The sequence below is a fragment of the Pogoniulus pusillus genome, chromosome 1 (genome assembly GCF_015220805.1).
Source record: "Pogoniulus pusillus isolate bPogPus1 chromosome 1, bPogPus1.pri, whole genome shotgun sequence".
In the NCBI taxonomy this organism is placed as follows: Eukaryota; Metazoa; Chordata; class Aves; order Piciformes; family Lybiidae; genus Pogoniulus; species Pogoniulus pusillus.
The window spans coordinates 24,567,517-24,585,678 of NC_087264.1; the positions used below are offsets into that span (position 1 = coordinate 24,567,517).

Below are 18,162 nucleotides of genomic sequence, written 5' to 3' on the forward strand. Positions count from 1 at the left end.
CGCTGCCATGAGTAGGGGCACCTCCCACTAGACCAGGTTGCTGAAGGCCTCATCCAACCTGGCCTTGAACACCTGCATCTACAACCTCCCTGGGCAACCTGTGCCAGCCTCTTACTGTGTAACTATGGGTGATGGCTACTGGGAGTGACTGACCTGCATCACACATGGGGCACTGAATGAGACACTGGATGGAACAAAACACAGCTGTGGATAAAGCTGTGAATAATTCATTGGAGAAGGTTATTATTTTTTCATTGCAAGAGTGGTCAGGCATTGGAGCAGGCTGCCCAGGGAGGTGTTGAGGGTCACCATCCTTGGAGGTAATCAAGAAACCTGTGGACTGGCTGGAGAGCAGCTCTGAGGAGAGGGACTTGGGAGTGCTGGTGGACAAGAAGCTCAACGTGAGCCAGCAGTGTGCTCTTGCAGCCCAGAAAGCCAAGCAGAGCCTGGGCTGCAGCAGGAGAAGTGTGGCCAGCTAGGCCAGGGAGCTGATTCTCCCCCTCTGCTCTGCTCTGCTCTGCTCTGCTCTGCTCTGCTCTGCTGAGACCCCACCTGGAGTACTGCATCCAGTTATGGAGCTCCCATTACAAGAGGGATGTGGAGATGCTGGAGTGTGTCCAGAGAAGGGCCACAGGGATGCTCAGAGGGCTACAGCAGCTCTGCTGTGAGCACAGACTGAAAGAGTTTGGGCTGTGCAGGCTGCAGAAGAGGAGGCTCTCAGGTGACCTTCTTGTGGCCTTCCAGGATCTGAAGGGGCCTACAAAAAAAACTGGGGAGGGACTTATTAGGCTGTCAGGGAGTGCCAGGACTGGGGAGAATGGAGCAAAGCTGGAGGTGGGAAGAGTCAGCCTGGAGATGAGGAGGCTGAGGGGAGACCTTATTGCTCTCTACAGCTCCCTGAGGGGAGGTTGCAGTGAGGTGGGGATTGGTCTCTTCTCCCTAGATAGAAGGAGAGGATGTGGCCTGAAATTGTGCCAGGGAAGGCTTGGGTTGGATATTAGGAAAAATTACTTTGCTGCAAGAGTAGTCAGGCATTGGAACAGGCTGCCCATCACTCTCTGCCAACAACTTCCTCCTAACATCCAGCCTGGACTGGGTTGCCCAGGGAGGTGGTTGAGGCCCCATGGCTGGAGGTGTTTAAGGGCAGGCTGGCTGAGGCTGTGTGCAGCCTGCTCTGGGGTAGGGTGTCCTTGCCCTTGGCAGGGGAGTTGGAACTGGCTGCTCCTTGTGGTTCCTTCCAGCCATGACTGATTCTATGATTCTATAGACTCATGGTGGTGTTGGGTTGATGGTTGGACTGGATGATCTTAGAGGCCTTTCCCAACCCAAATGCTTCTATGAGGCAAAGGAAGGGGCTCATGGTTCATGCACTGAGCTCCCTTGGTCCTCATTCGCATCACATCACATCACATCAACGTGCAGGTTTGACATCACTCTCTGGATCTGTTTTGCAGAACTTGACAACTGTAAAACTCCGAGTTTGACAACCTTGTGAGTTAATAATGGACTTTATTTCTCTCTTTATTTAATTTCCTCAGAATAACCAGGAGGGAGGCACAGACAATGACTTAGCTACTTAATTGAAATCTGAGGCGTTCAGGACTGCTTTTATTTCTGTCAGCACAACCCCAGGAAAGTCAATCATATGGAACCAAGTGTGCAATTTGATTCCAAGTAGTTTGTTATTTCCAGCATCCTACCAGGCCAAACTCAAAGAATTTCTTCCTTTTCTTTTCTTTTCTCCTCAGCCAAGCTTGCACTGACAGAAAAAAAAAAAACAAAACAGCAACACATGAAGACATCTTTTTCCTGATGAGTGCTGTGGTAGCAATTGCATAGGAAAGAGTCTCAGACTCGATGTGGCCTCAAACAGTCTGTTCTAGTTGGAGATGTCCTCCTTAATATCTTTATCAATGGTCTGGATGGGGGATTGAGGGCACCCACTGTGAGTCTGCAGCTGACATGAAGCTGGGTAGCTGTGTTGATCTACAGGAGAGCAGGGAAGTTTTACAGTGGACCCAGACAGGTTAGACTGATGGAGTAAGGTAAACTTGCATGAAGTTCAACTAAGTCCTGCACCTAAGCCACAACAAACCCATGGTGAGCTACAGACTTGGGGATGTGTGGTTGGAAAGCTGCAACTTGGAGAGGGACCTGGGGGTATTGGCTGATAGTTGACTGAGCACAAGTGAGCAGTGTGCCATGTGGCCAAGAAAGCCAATGGCATCCTGGCTTGGATTAGAAACAGAATGGCCAGCAGGTGATCATCCCTCTGTGCATCCCTCTGAAAGGGTTATGTAGTGTCCAAGTGTCACCTGTGCTCAGCACTGCTGAGGCCACACCTTGAGTACTGTGTTCAGTTCTGAGCCACTCACTACAGGAAGGACATTGAGGGGCTGGAGCATATTCAGAGAAGGGCAACGAGGCTGGAGAAGGGCCTGGAGCACCTGGGCTATGAGGAGGGGCTGAGGGATCTGGGGATGTTCAGTCTGGAGAAGAGGAGGCTGAGGGGAAACCTTATTGCTCTCTACAGCTCCCTGAGGGGAGGTTGCAGTGAGGTGGGGATTGGTCTCTTCTCCCTAGATAGAAGGAGAGGATGTGGCCTGAAATTGTGCCAGGGAAGGCTTGGGTTGGATATTAGGAAAAATTTCTTTGCTGCAAGAGTAGTCAGGCATTGGAACAGGCTGCCCAGGGAGGTGGTGGAGTTCCCATCCCTGGAGGTGTTCAAGAAAGGAGACAATTCCCTGATTCCAAGTGCTGTCCCCAGTACTGATCCCTAAGGGACCACTAGTCACCAGGCACAACCCTTGGGGCCTGCAGGTTCCTTTTGCTCTCTAGGCTGCCTCTGCAAATCAACTCTCACCAGTTTGATTATGAGGATGCTCTGGGAGTGTGTCAAAGGCATTTCTGTAATCAGTCTAGAGCAATCCTCACCACTACCCTCTCTTCCACAGAGCAGAGCACACAGTTGGCTAGCAAAGGGTCACTGCATGATGAAATCCAGGCACCAGTCCCCGTGCAGAGGCAGCACTGAGCCTGAGTCTGTTCTCAGAGTTTCCCTGGCCTCTGCCTTCCCTCCAGAGGTCTTCCATGTCTGAGATCAGTTCCAGCACATAACTTCATTCCTCCAGACCCCAAAGCTACACTCCAGTTTCCCAGGCAGAGCTCAGCTTCCACATGCTTTGCTTCTTGTCTTCATAAGAAAGGAAAGACGCCAAGTACTTGGGAAAGAGCGTCCCAAACCACAGTCGCACGTAGGAAGTCTCCTTTTGGCCTCACTTGATAGCAGCTTCTTTCCATCCAGCCTCTTCACATGGTGTGAGGATGACAATGTCCTTCAGCTCTGTGTCAGCCTCACACTCCCAGTTTATCTTGCACACACTGGTGGAGATCACAGAACCATAGAGTGGTTTGGGTTGGACAGGACTACCAAAGGTCATCTTGTCCTGCCCCCTCTGCAGTCAGCAGGGACAGCCTCAACTAGAGCAGGTTGCCCAGAGCCTCATTAAGCCTCACTGTGGATATCTCCAGGGATGGGGCCTTAACCACCTCCCTGGGCAACCTGCGGCAGTGTTCCACCACCCTCGTGATGCAGAACTTGTTCCTCGCATCCAATCTCAATCTGCTCTGCTCTCATTGCAAGCCATTGTCTCTCATCCTATCACTGCAGGCCTTTGCAAACAGTCCTTCTGCAGCCTTCTTGCAGCCCCCTGCAGGTACTGGCAGGCTGCTGTACCCCAAAGCCTTCTCTTCTCCAGGCTGAACACCCCTGGCTCTCTCAGCCTGTCCTCATGGCAGAAATGTTCTGCCAGCACAGTCCAGCCCATAGAATGCCTTTTATAGACCATTAATCCTTTGTCAGTGCCCCAGAGTTGTGCATCTCTTCCTAACAGCTACCAAACTTCAGGTCACAGAGCTCATGGGAACACAGGAGTTGTCAAATAAACCTCAGTCCCTGCTCTTGGCATTTCTAGAACCCAGGTCTTCTGCATACCAGGTTTTATTTTGGTACCTTTGTTTTTTGCCTCTCTAGACTTCTGGCTGAGGGTTCAGTGCCATCTCCATGCTCTACATAACTATCTCTTGGTCTCAGGAGAAGCTGATTCTGAAGGTGTATGTAGGCTCCAACCTTTGGCAGGGCAAATCTTCCTCCAACATTCCTTCAAGAAAAGCTGTAAATATTCCTGGCCTAGCATGATTAGGAGGTGGGGTCAAGCCAGGTGGGGTTTAGTCTCTCCTCTTCCTAGTATCAAGTGATAGGATGAGAGGAAATGGCCTCAATTTGTACCAGGGAAGGTACACAAGTAACAATTTTTTTTTTTGCAGGAATGGTCAGGCATTGGAACAGGCTGCCCAAGGAGGTGGTGGAGTCACCATTCCTGGAGGTGTTGAAGAAATGTCTGGACATGGCACCCTGGGACATGGATTAATGGCCATGGTGGTGTTGAGTTGACGGCTGGACTCAATGATCTCAGAGGGCTTTTCCAACTGAAAGAGTTCCTTGATTAATCCCAGGAGCTTGAGTTCAGGTGTGTCCTCCAGGCATCTTTCTGTCTGCCCTGCAAAATCACCTTGGACATGGCCATGAAAGCAGCTCATGAGCCCCTGGCTAAGGGGATCTGCTGCTCTGAGCTGTGGGTTTGGATTCTGCAGGACTTGGAGGAGAAAAAACAGCCACAGAAACATGCTTCTGCTACTGCCACAACCCTAAGGCTCAGGAAAACGAAAAGCCAGCAGGAGATCAGGCTGGCCTTGAGATGCTGAGTAGGTCTTTCGGAAGAAGGAGAGGTTTGATGAGGAGCTGAGGTTGTTCAAACAGCTGCAGGCAATCAGCAGCTCTTCTGCCATCCCCTCGCTGCACAGCAGCTCCCTCCCTGCCATGCCAAACGAAGTCATCCCAGCAAGGGTGAGCTGCCATGGTGCAGGACAAATGCAGCCCACAGGGCAGAGAGAAAGGGCAGAGATGCCTTCAAATGGGACACAAAGCTGGTGTGGTAGCAGTGAAGATCATCATCCCAGCAGCAAAAGAGAAGAAACAGAGAGGGAACCACCACCAAGAGGAAGGGCCAAACTCTGTCTTGCAGTGCCCCAGCTGAGCTAATCACAGGGACATTCCCATTCAGCTACATCTGCTTCCACCCCATAATTGGTGGCTCCTGCTCTAGATGCTCAGCCCAACCAGCTACAAGCTGCTGCTGGCTAAAAAACAGACTCACAAAATGCTAGGTGGTTGGAAGGGACTTCTGGAGGTTATCTAGACCCCTGGTCAGCAGAGCCCTCAGGCATCTTGCAGCCATGCCAAAAGGTTTAGAAGAGCCAATGAAAGAGGAAGCTTGAGGATCCAAGCAGCATTTTGAGGAGAACCCCAGAGTGAAACCAGTATAAGAAAGAGGTGAGTGAGCATTGCTGATACTCAATGTAAGGTAGCGCTATGGTTACTGCTGCAAACAATCCGATCTTCCCCCTGCCCTCCTTCCCAGCCTGGTTGCCACCCAGCCTGCCAGGCCAGTGCCCACTTGAGGGCATATATTGCAAGGAGAGCAGTTAGAGCCTGCTGTAGTTGCTCAGCTGCTGGTGGAAGGGGCTCTGTGAGGATGCAACTGGGCAATGTCAAGGGTTCGTCTGGCCTGTCTCAGCCGATGGGATCATTTCCTCTGTATTGTAAGTGTGATGATTTTTCAGCTCAGTAGTTCCAGAGTATTTTTAAACCCTCAAGCTGGGGAAACAACCAAACAAACAAAACCAACACCAAATGTGCTGAATTTGCAGTATTTTGTTGTTGTTGTTTCTGGTTTTGTTCCACTCCTTGCCTGGTGACCAGGACTAAAACCAGATTTCCAAGCAAACTGAAGCAAGGATCCCCCTCAGTTCACATTTCCTCCTGCAACCCTTCCAGAAGAGAAGGGAACTATCAGCAAGCTGCTGGAAGGGCTCAGCATGTTTCTGGGGAGGAGCTAGGAGCTCAAGTGCAAAATGAAAGAGATCTTTCAGCTAGGACCACTTCCCATTCTATCATCTCATGGAACAAACCTCTCACAGAGAGCTGAGGGCTGAACTTCTCTTCTTCATTAAAAAACAGACCAAAAGAATCTCTGACAGAGAAACTGTAGGGAAAAAATACAGTTCTTATCATTTCTGATCTCCAGTTTCTAGATGCACCTCAATGGCCTTGTCCTTGTTCCATGTCACTTATCTCCCATGAGTCTTCCAGAGAAAAAGCCCCTTGGTAGCTCCCAGAACAATTTCTTCCCCAAAAGGGTTGTCAAGGCCTGGAAGAGGCTGCCTGGGGCAGTGGTGGAATCCCCATCCCTGGAGGTGTTTCAAAGCCATGGAGATGTAGTGCTGAGGGATGTGGTTTAGTGGTGGGTTGAAGATTGGACTCAACAATCTTCAAGGTCTCTCCCAACCAAAACAATCCTATTGTTCTGGCCCACAGTGGAGCATGGAAGCTCTAACAGTCTTCTCTTGCAGCTGTCTCCTGTGGGATAAACTCATGTCCTGCTCCATCTAGAGCTGCAACAGCTCCTTCTCCTCTGTAAAGCACAGATCAGCAAGTGACACCCTGTCAGTTGTCACTGCTATGTGTGTCTGCTGCTATGAAAGTCCAGAGCCTCAGGCATCTATTGGATTTTGTTTAAGTGCTTTATTGGATTTTTATGAACCTCATACCCACCAGACAGACTGTGGGAGACACATCCTGGTGATCTCCACAAGAAGCAATTAAAAACCCCAGCTGTGTTTCAACTCCATTTTCGATGAGCTGTGAGGGCCACAGCCCTCTTCTCTGTAGGGTGGGCAGAGATCTCATTAACTGGGTTTAATTGAGAGTGGCAGCTAGTGGATTTCCTACATTAGGGAGCACTTCTGGAGACATCCCATCATTCAAAAGCATGCACTGAAAAATTATAATGAATCCCATGGTCAATACCGAATCATCTTCCTTGTTCCCAGTGTTGCCTCGGCTCAAAGAGCTGAGATTCAGTTAATAAAGTTCCCATTGCCTTCACCCTTCCACAGGTTGGTTTGTTGTTTTTTTTTTAACCCCAACCTGGCTCTTAATCTTCTTGTTTTCTTTTGGCAAAATCTTTCACAGTTGACCCTTCAAAAATAACCTACAGAATTTCTCTCTTCCCTCCCTGGTTCGTGCTGAGGATCTCAAAGCTCTCGGGAGCTGCAGACACCACTCCTTTTATGTGGATTGTTTGCTTTCTAGAGAAAGAAATTAAGGGCAAACACGGGTAGGTGTTCTTCACACTGTGTGGCACTCAGGAAGGCAGTGGGGAGGCTGTGAATGGAGCTCTGGATTCCCAGGCCACAGAGTATCCCAAAATCGCTGTGTCATGAGAGTGAGAAGGGACCTCTGGAGATCACTCACAGCAGCTTCCTCAGGATCATGATGGCCAGTTGGGTTTGGAATCTCTCCAGAGATCTCCACAACCTCTCTGGGCAGCCTGCTCCAGGGCTCCAGCACCCACACAACAAAGACACTTCTCCTCCTGTTCAGATGGAACCTCCTGGGTTCCAGTTTCTGCCCATTGTCTCTTGTCCTGTCATTGGGCACTACCGACAAGAGTCTGGCCTCATCCTCTTGCTCTGTACTCTTTAGCTTTTTGCTGAGCATTGCTCAGATCCCCTCTCAGGCTGCTCTTCTCCAGGCTCAACAGCCCCAGGGCTCTCAGCCTTTCCTCCTCACAGAGATGCTGCAGGCCCCTCGGCATCTTTGCAGGCTCTGCTGGACTCTCTCCAGTGTTCCCTGTCTCTCTTGAAATGGGGAGCCCAGAACTGGCCCCAGTACTTCAGCTGTGGCCTTACCAGGACAGAGCAGAGGGGGAGGAGAACCTCCCTTTTTCTGCTGGCCACACTCTTCTTGGTGTATCCTAGGACACCCTTTGCCTTCTTGACCCCGAGGACTCAGTGCTGGCTCATGGAGAACTTTTCCATCAACGCTCTCAGATCTAATGCTAATAACAGCACCACATTGTTCTTCCGTACATCTTCAAAGAAGCTGTGTGAGCTCCTTCCTATTGTTGAGTGATGGAATCCACTATGAATGCCATCTGAGGTCAGTAATCCAATGCAGTGAGAAGCTGGTGGGAAGAACAGACACATGGCTGCATGCTCATACAGCACAGAGTTATCAGGGCTGGAAGGGACCTCAAGGATCACCCAGCTCCAACCCCCCTGCCATGGGCAGGGACACCTCACACTAGATCAGGCTGCTCACAGCCGTATCCAGCTTGGCCTTAAAGACCTCCAGGCATGAGGCTTCCACCACTGCCCTGGGCAACCTGTGCCAATCTCTCAGCACCCTCATGGTGAAGAACTTCTTCCTAACATCCAGTCTGAATCTCCCCACTTCTACTTTTGCTCCATTCCCCCCAGTCCTATCACTACCTGATACTCTAACAAGTTCCCCCCTCAGCTTTCTTGTAGCCTCCTTCATATACTGGAAAGCCACAATAAGGTCTCCCTGGAGCCTTCTCTTCTCCAGACTGAACAGTCCCAGTCTCAGTCTGTCTCCATAGCAGAGCAGCTCCAGTTCTCTGATCATCCTTGTGGCCCTTCTCTGGACACCTTCCGGCATGTCCAGATCTTTCTTGTAATAGTGGCTCCAGAACTGGACACAGTACATGTCCACACACAGATGCCAACTGTCAGGGTGTCCCTTGCTGATCTATGCATGAGAGAGGTGAAGGATCTTTCACACCTCTAGATGTAGCTGGATGTGGCTATAGCCCACACCAAACAGATTAAAGCTGCCATACTCCATCACGGGGCAGCAGAAGAAGGACTTCTAAACCATGTCCCTCAGCACCACATCTCCATGGCTTTGAAACCCCTCCAGGAGTGGGAATTCCACCACTGCCCTGGGTAGCTTCTTCCAGGCCTTGGGGAGGAAATTGTTCTGGAAGTTGCCAAGGGGCTTTTTCTCTGGGGGTCTCATGGGAGACAAGTGACCTGGAGCAAGGACAAGGCTGTTGAGGTGCTTCTAGGAGGTTGAAAGGATGGCTGCTGGTGGGAAGGACAAGAGCTGTGTTGTTTCCTACGTGTTTGTGGTCAGAGATTCTTCTGATCTAGTTTTCAAGGAAGTGCATCTCAGGCCTTGGCACTCTCTGGGAGAGATTTGTTCCATGAGATGACAGAACGGTCCTAGCTGGAACTCCTCTTTGTACTTGAGCTCCCAGGGTATCCCCTTCCCTTGACAGCTGTGTGATCGGGGAAGTGTATGAGCAGACAGTACAGGAGAGCCTGTGCAAGGTGGTGGCAGCCTTTCCTCAACTTCTGCTGACCTATTTAATTCTGGAAGAGTCAATCACTGCTTGGGTCATTTGGCGTAGAATCCTTAGAGGATCACATCCAGCATTCTAGGTCAGCTTCACCCTGTGGATGAGATCTTCTTAAGGATGTTAATTCCCTTTGGAGCGTGACAGCTTTGTAGAGGTGGTTACATACCTCCTCCAGGACTTTTCTGAGCCCCATTTTGATGTCTGCTCAGAGCTTTGATAATATCTGCTTGCTGACTGAAGTGCTTCAGGCTTGGTCTCTGTTTGAAGTTTAATTGTTTTGAAAAGCTTGAAGAAAATCTTTTCTGCTGGTTGTGTTTTCTTGGGGGCCAGGAGAAAATGAAAGTCTGCTTGAGAGCTTAGTGACAGCAATAAGAAGTGTCCCACAGGAGGTGTGCAGGAAGCAGGGGGAAGGACTGGGAGCAAGCTGCCCCTTCTGCCTCTTTCCCAGCTCCTCTGTGCCACTGGAGGTGTGCAGGAAGCAGGGGGAAGGACTGGGAGCAAGCTGTCCCTTCTGCCTCTTTCCCAGCTCCTCTGTGTCCTCGCTGTCTTGACACCTCATAGCAGTGACAGGAGGTGCAGCTCACTCTCAAAAGAGCTGGCAGCAGGATGGCTTCCTGGCAGGAGGTAGATGTGAGGCAGCTGCCAGGCTCTCATGCCACCAGCTCAGTGTTTGCATAACTTTGCCTTTCCCAGTGATCTTCTCCTATGTCCTGTGCTCCTCATGTGGCTTCTGAGAAGGTCAGGCTGGGGGAAGGGAAGCCTGTGAGTGACTGAAGGGTTGATTTTCCCTTGCCATGGCAAAGCTTGGAGTGCTTCACAGTGCAGAGGCTGTGAGCGTCGCACAAAGGTGATGGGAACTGCACAGATGGAGAGGCAGAAGCACTCCTCTCCCATCCCAACACGAGATCTTTTGCACCTCCTTTTCTGACTGCAAGCTGCAAAATCAGGAGCACAAAGCTGACTCTTTTCTGTGGTGCCCAGTGACAGCACAGGGGGCAATGGGCACAAATTGGAACCCAGGGACTTGAACATGGGCAAACAATTCTCTGGTGTGAGGGTGCTGGAGCCCTGGAGCAGGCTGCTCAGAGAAGTGTGGAGTGTCCTTGTCTGGAGAGATTCCAGACCTGTCTGGGCACTGTTATCCTGGGCAAGCTGCTGTGTGTGCCTCTGCTTTAGCAGGGTGTTTGGACTGGATGACCTCCAGAGGTTGCTTCCAGGCCTGATCGTGCTGGAATTCTGCATGACTCAGAAATGGATGAGAAGTAGATCTTCCATCCACCTGAACAGAGCAAAGTGACAATGTGTGGAATATGGCTGCCATTTCAGGTGGGAGGGACTGGGACTGCCAGCAGAACCAGCAGGAGCCCATCTGCAGCAAGGTGAGGGACTGAACTCCCTTTGTCTCCCTTTCTTTGAGTGTGCTCCATGGCTGCTCAAAAGACCAAACTGATCCCTTCCTGAGACTCTTCTTACCTGGCAGTAGGTGAAGGTCTCAGAGTATCTCCATTTTTCTGGCCTCTTCTTTGGCATAATATTGACAAGGTCCTTCCACTCTTCACATCTCAAGTCATTTCCACACTGTCCAAGTAGGTTTTATTCTTCCTCTTTTTCCTTTCCTCCCTTCTGTGGGTGGCTGCTCCTTGCTTTTAAGACCAGTAGGTCTGGTGTCCTGCCAAAGCAAAAGCAAGCTGAAGTCTGCACTAAGTGCTTGCAGGTTGCCTTTTACTGGAGAAGCCACAGTTGCTGGGGCTGGGAGGATAGTCCACTCTTAAGGTGGGTTCAGTGGGGTTCTTATTTGTGGTTCCTGGGCTTTCAAATTACTCCTTTCTAAGTAGATTCCAGATTAGAAAGGGTACTGGCTATAGGTCAGAGACCCAGAGCAGCTTCATACTGCCAGATGATAAGAACATAGAGGCTTGGGAAGGAGATGGTTACACCTGACAGCTGCTGGCTGGGCTTCCCCACCCTCCTGCTTAATCCTTCTACTCTCCCTGGAGGTGTTTAAGCCCAGCTTGGACAGGGCCTTGAGCAACCTGGTGTCCCTGCCCATGGCAAAGGGTTGGAACTAGATGATCTTTAAGGTCTCTTTCAACTCAAACCATTCTATAGTTCTGTAACTCTTTTGCTGGATCGAAGGGCAACATTACACTGGCAGCTGCCAATGCCCTGCAGTTTCACTTCAGCACAGGCTGGGTGGCCTTAGAAGAGTTTCTTTCCTACACCCAGAAAGTTTTGTTCCAAACTTGTCTAGGCTGCATCATTTTAGGGCAAGATGGCTGGTGAGGAGTTTTGAACACAAGTCCTGTGAGGAGCAGCTGAGGGACACACCGTGAGTGCTGTGTCCAGTTCTGGGCCACTCAATTCAAGAGAGATGTTGAGGTGCTGGAAGGTGTCCAGAGAAGGCAACAAATCTGGTGAAAGGCCTGGAACACAGCCCTGTGAGGATAAGCTGAGGGAGCTGGGGGTGTGCAGCCTGCAGAAGAGGAGGCTCAGGGAAGAGCTCATTGCTGTCTACAACTACTTGAAGGGAGGCTGTAGCCAGGTGGGGTTGGGCTCTACTGCCAGGCAACCAACAACAGAACAAGGGGACAGAGTCTCAAGCTGTGCCAGGGGTCTAGGCTGGATGTTAGGAGGAAGCTGTTGTCAGAGAGAGTGATTGGCATTGGAATGGGCTGCCCAGGGAGGTGGTGGAGGCACCATCCCTGGAGGTGTTTAAGTAAAGACTGGATGAGGCACTTAGTGCCATGGTCTGGTTGACTGTCTAGGGCTGGGTGATAAATTGGAGTGGATGATGTTGGAGGTCTCTTCCAACCTGGTTGATTCTATGATTCTATGACTGCAGTTGTTCAGCCTGCAGAAGAGGAGGCTGAGACGAGACCTCATTGCTCTCTACAGTGCCCTGAAGGGAGGTTGGAATGAGGAGGGGGCAGTCTCTGCTCCCAGGTAACAAGTGCTAGAACAAGAGGAAAGGGCCTCAAGTTGCACCAGGGGAGGTTTAGTTTGGACATTAGGAAAAAAATTCTTTGCCAAGAGGGTCTTCAGGCACTGGAACAGGCTGTCCAGGGACATGGTGGACTTGCCATCCCTGGGGCTGTTTAACAGATGTTTGGATGAGGACTTAACCATTTTAAGGTCTTTTTCAGCCAGGCAACTCAATGATTTAAAAGCCTTTTCTTTTCTATTTGCCTTAAAGTGGCCAGAAGCGTCAACATTCTGCCAGGATGGTGAAGGGACAAAAGGAGAACTGGGTGGGGATTTGTGCCTGGTTTCCTTGCTAAACCCAGCAGAAAACAACATTGACAAAAAAATTCCAACCAGTTCCAGTCACTTCTTGGCTTGCCATCAGAACCGTGGAGAAGCAGAGCTTTATGGCTTCATGAAGCTTAAGGAGCAGACTCTTCTATACCATATATAGGCTATGTTGCCTCAGGTATGGCTGAGGGAGCTGGGGGTGTGCAGCCTGGAGAAGAGGAGGCTCAGGGGTGACCTCATTGCTGTCTACAACTACCTGAAGGGAGGCTGTAGCCAGGTGGAGGTTGGTCTCTTCTCCCAGGCACCTAGCAACAGAAAGAAGGGGACACAGTCTCAAGTTGTTCCAGAGGAGGTCTAGGCTGGATGTTAGGAGGAAGTTGTTGCCAGAGAGAGTGATTGGCATTGGAATGGGCTGCCCTGGGAGGTGGTGGAGTCATCGTCCCTGGAGGTGTTCAGAAGAAGACTGGATGAGACACTTAGTGCCATGGTCTAGTGGACTGGATGGGGCTGGTTGCTAGGTTGGACTGGATGATCTTGAGGGTCTCTTCCAATCTAGTTAATTCTATGATTCTATGTCTGTCAGGGTCACCAGCAGTGGGATAAAAAGAGATTAGCTGGCATCAGGATTTGCTGGGAATGGTTCAGGGGCTGTGCTGGGAAGTGGAAGGGGGTGATTTGATAGACTTTTAGTCTTCCTGCTTACACAGAAACCCACTTGCAATTGGTCAGAAAGTCAGTCGAGGTGGACAAGCAGCTCTGCCTCTCCTGGGAAGGGTAGGACTCAGAGAATCACAGAACTTTAGAGGCTGGAAGGGACACCCAGAGATCACTGAGTCCAACCCCTCTGCCAAGGCAGCATCACCAAGGGTAGTTCACACAGGAATGCATCTGGGCAGGATTTGAAAGTCTCCAGAAAAGGAGGAATGAAACCCAGAACTAATCCCAGTTCCTGGGGAGGTTTGTCATGGTCTGTGCTTTTCACTAGGAGATGATTCCAGCAGCAGAGCCTTGCATCTGTCTCACATATGACGCAGTTCCCTCCCCCATCTCCTGACGAAGGCCTTTGCCTTGGTGGAAGTTGGATCTCAGCAATGAGGCATTCACTCACTTGCAAGTCCAAGCTCTTGGAGGAAAGAAGCCTCTGCACATCATTAGTTTGTGGTGAGCTGAGTGAGCTAAGCCTAGTGGTATCCCAGCCCTCTTCCAACAGCTGCTTGACACAGAGACGGGATCATGCTGCTCTTCACCAAAGCTGCTTCTTGCAAGTGGAAGCAGACTTGGTGCATTTTAAGGGCCAGTCTAGCAGCATCCCAAGGTCATGCTCCCTGACTGAATGCTGACTGTGTCAGGAGAGATGCCTGGTGCAGAAGTGGCTGTTCTTGGGAGCATGAGGCAGCTTCTTTCCAGGCCTTTCCAACAGCACCAGACAGGCAGACTGCCTTCTGCCACAGGGATGGAAGATGACTGGCTGTCTGCAAATGAGTTAGATGTGAAGATAGCCACTATTCCTAAGCAAGTGATTGGGCTTGATGATCTCAAAGGTCCCTTCCAATCTCAGCAGTTCTAGGGTTCTGATTTAGATCATCATTTTACAGCAGATTTTGCCCAAGCAGACAGGAAGTAAATTTCTCACATTCCAGTCTTCCCCCCTACGTTCAACATACACAGGATCTGGAGTGACTGTTGCTGGAGGTTGGATCATCTTCTCTTATGGTCATTTAGAGTTTGTCAGTGGCAGTATGTGAGGAGGTTTTATTGGCAGGGTTGGGCTTTTTGCTGCTCTCCTTGCTTTCTAGGAAATCCATCCCCATAATTTGTTACAGATCCCCAGTCAGCAGGGCCTCTGACTCACATTCTCCTCAGGGTCACAAGAGGTTAGAGGTTGGAAGGGACCTCTGGAGATCTTTGAGTCCAAGCCCCCTGCCAGAGCAGGACCACAGAATCTAGCACAGGTGGCACAGAAAGGCATCCAGACAGGGCTGGAAATTCTCCAGAGAAGGAGTCTCCACAACCTCTCTGGGGAACCTGTTCCAGTGCTCTGTGACCTTTACAGTGAAGAAGTTCTTCCTCATGTTGAGATGGAACTTGCTGTGCTGTGGTTTCCATCCATTGCCTCTTGTCCTATCCCAGGGCACAAGTGAGCAGAGGCTGTGCCTTCCTTCCTGACCCCCAGCCCTTAGATATTTATAGACGTTGATTAAATCTCCTCTATGTCTTCTCTTCACAAGACCAAACAGCCCTAGGTCCCTCAGTCTCTCCTCATCAGGCAATGCTCCATCCCCTTCAGCATCCTCATAGCCCTCTGTTGGACTCTCTCCAGTAGATCTCTGTCTCTCTCAAACTGAGGAGCCCAGAACTGGCTACAATATTCCAGGTGGGACCTCACCAGGGCAGAGTAGAACCTCCCTGGATCTACTGAACACACTCTTCCTAATGCCCCCAGGATCCTATTGTCCTTGGCCACCAGGGCATTTTGCTGTGCCATGCAGAACTTGGTGCCCATCAGCGCTCCCAGGTCCTTCTCCACAGGGCTGCTCTCCAGCAGATCACCTCCCAACCTGTACTGGTGCAGGATCTGCACTGATCCCTGTTGAACATCATTAGACTCCTCTTTGCCCTGCTGTTCTATCCCTTTCTTTTGGAGCAAGCACTCTCAGTGGCACTCAGCCTGCAGGCAGTTTCTCTGAATTTGGGAGGACTTTCCTTGTGCAAGGTTCCTGTGTTAGAAGTTGCTTCAAAAAGAAATGTCTTGGGTCAAAGCAAAGATTCTTTGAGCATCTATAGCCAGGGAGAGCAAAAAGAGTTTGGATGGGAATGATGTTCCTGGGAACCTCAAAAGCCTCCTTGGAAGCATGTCAGGCTGTTCAAATGCCACTTTAATCTGCCAGCCCTGGAATAATGTGGTCATTTGGTGTAACAAGCTGACTTATGAGTTGTTCAAAGCAAGGGAGACCTCAGAGACACTTGATTGGCTGCCTCTCCTCTTCTTACGGATCCATATGGGCTGAAGCAGAGCTTGTATGTTCTCAGGCCTCAAAAACAGAAGTTTGAAGTCTGCTGTTGGCAAACCCAAGATCACAGAATTGTTTTGATTGGAAAAGACCTTTAAGATCATCCAGTCCAACCATTCTCTAGCTCTACCGAGCCTGGTGCCAAACCATGTCCCTCAGCACCACATCTCTGCTTTGAAACGCCTCCAGGCATGAGGATTCAACCATCTCTCTGGGCAGCTTGTGCCAGTATTTGAGAATCTTTTCAGCTAAGAAGTTTTTTCTAATGTCCAACCTAAACCTCCCATGCTGAGACTTGAGGCTGTTTCCTCTTGATCTGCCACTACTTCTTTGGGAGAAGAGACCAATCCCCACCTAGCTACAGCCTCCTTTCAGGGAGCTGTAGAGAGCAATGAGGTCTCCCCTCAGCCTCCTTTCCTCCAGACTAAACACCCCCAGTTCCCTCAGCTGCTCCTCCCCAGTCCTGTTTTCCAGACCCTTCACCAGCTTCACTGCCCTTATCTGTACCTACGCCAGCACCTCAATGTCCTTCTTGGAGTGAGAATCCTGAAACTGAAGGCAGTATTTGAGGTGTGGGTTCACCTGTGCTGAGTACAGGAGAACAATCACTTCCCTGCTCCTGCTGGCCACTATGGCTGATCCAGGCCAGGATGCTGGTGGCCTTCTTGGCTGCCTGGATGCACACTGGCTCACCTTCATTTGACCAACATCCCGAATCCTTTTCCACAGGTCAGCTTCCAGCCACTCTGCCCCTGGCCTGCAGCATTGCTGTGACCATTTCCTTCAGAGGAACCTTCTCTGCAGCACTTGCAGAGCCTGCTCTCCTCATGCCTGCTCACAGGACTTCCTCTTCACTCATTTCCTTTATTTAGGGGGAACAGCTGGACAGCTCCAGCTGTTTCCCTCCGCCAGCAGTTTAGGAAATGAGGTGATAACCTCAGCCCTCCTTGAGCCTTGCGGTGAGCTGGGGGCAGGGCTGCGGATCAAATTAACAGCCTGTGAAATCGCTGAGGTTTAAGGGCAGGGAGTTTGAGAACTGGTGGAATTTTCCATCTCAGCCTGGGCTGTGTCCCCCTCACCCCACTGCTGCTTGTCAAGCCTCCAGGGTGCACAGCTTGCCTACCTTTTCCCAATTATTGGAATCCTTTGGTAGTGTTAAAACGAGAAGCCTTCTAATTAAATCTGGAGCCTGACACTCGAATTATCCCTGAAGGGCCAGTGGGACGCACTGCCAGAGGAGCAGCACATGGACAGGGAGGGGTTACTGAGAGATGGTTTTTCTCAAGCACCACCCCTCTGGATTCTTCTCACAGCACTGGAAAGGAGCTTCAGGGTTGCTTGCAGTGGAGGAGGTGCAGGTTTAAAGGGGTTTCTTTCCCTGTGTTTGTCCAAACAGGAAAATTCACAGCCCTGGAGATGGTCAATGTGCATCTGATCTGCACTTAGAAAAGATAAAGGTCACAGGAAAGCACTGAGTGGTCTGCTTGGGCTCTTCCTTTGTATGCTAAGAGAACCACAGAAGCATTTCAGCTGGAAGAGACCTTTAAGATTCACAGGTTGCATCGAGTTGGCAGGGACCCTCAAAGGTCATCTTGTCCAACCCCCACCCTGGGCGCTCAGCAAGGATGCCTCCAACTAGAGCAGGCTGCCCAGGGCCACACCTAGTCTGATCTTGATTGTCTCCAGAGATGGGATCTCAACCACATTCCTGTACAACCTAATCCATCCTGATGTCCAACCTGAATCTCCTCTGCTCCTGTTTCAAACCATCAATCCTCATCCTATTGCCACAAGCCCTTCTAAGCAGTCCCTCCCCAGCCTTTCTGCAGGTCCCCTTCAGATATTGAAATGCAGCTCTAAGGTCTCCCTGGAGCCCTATCCTCTCCAGGCTGAATAGCCCAGACTCTCTCAGCCCATCCCCACAGGAGAGGTGCTCCAAATCACTGAATCCAACTATTAGCCCAGTGCTGGTAAGTCAGTCAAGAAGCAGCAATTAGCAAGGTTCTAAGAAAACCATGAGAAGCATTAAATGAGTAGGTTTGGAAGACATCTTATCTCTCTGTCTGAGATGCCACCATTGGCTGGGTGTTTCATAGTTTCTGACTGCTGTCACTAATGTATTTCATCTTCTAGAGGTGTAAGGCAGGAATGGCACTATCCATCAGGTGATGTCCTGCAGCTCTTCACCATCCACCACCATCCCTAGAGGGATGTGAAGTCAGGAAGTTGCTTTGTATGACCTCATTAATGCTCTGCCCCCTGTTAAGGCCTAAAGTCCCTCCCCAGCTTTCTTGTAGCCTCCTCTAGATATTGGAAAGCCATAATAAGGTTTCCTTGGAGCCTTCTCTTCTCTAGGTTGAACAACTCCTACTGTCATCCCTCTTACCCCATGTTTGGAGAACATGGGATAAGTGTATTTGTGCAGTAGAAAAGTGCAAGGTTGTGGAGTGGTGCCCGTTGTGATCATGTGGAGCTGCAACAGGCTGATGCTTGTCACAGAGTCCCACCATGGTGGGGGTTGGAAGGGATCTCTGGAAGAGATGTTCAGATGCTGGCTTTCTAGGATCAGAAAGGGGGCCACATGAAAGCTGGGAAGGGACTTGTTAGGGTGT

The 18,162-nt window shown here is 50.4% G+C and overlaps 1 long non-coding RNA gene across 2 annotated transcripts in view; it reads left to right on the plus strand.

Moving 5' to 3' along the window:
* The first annotated feature begins 5,186 nt into the window (after positions 1 to 5,186).
* LOC135180647 (uncharacterized) overlaps positions 5,187 to 18,162 on the plus strand; it is a 33,858-nt gene continuing 20,882 nt past the window's right edge. For both annotated transcript variants that reach the window (XR_010304525.1, XR_010304527.1), the window contains exon 1: positions 5,187 to 5,392. This is a non-coding gene — a long non-coding RNA (uncharacterized LOC135180647). The remainder of the gene's footprint in view (positions 5,393 to 18,162) is intronic.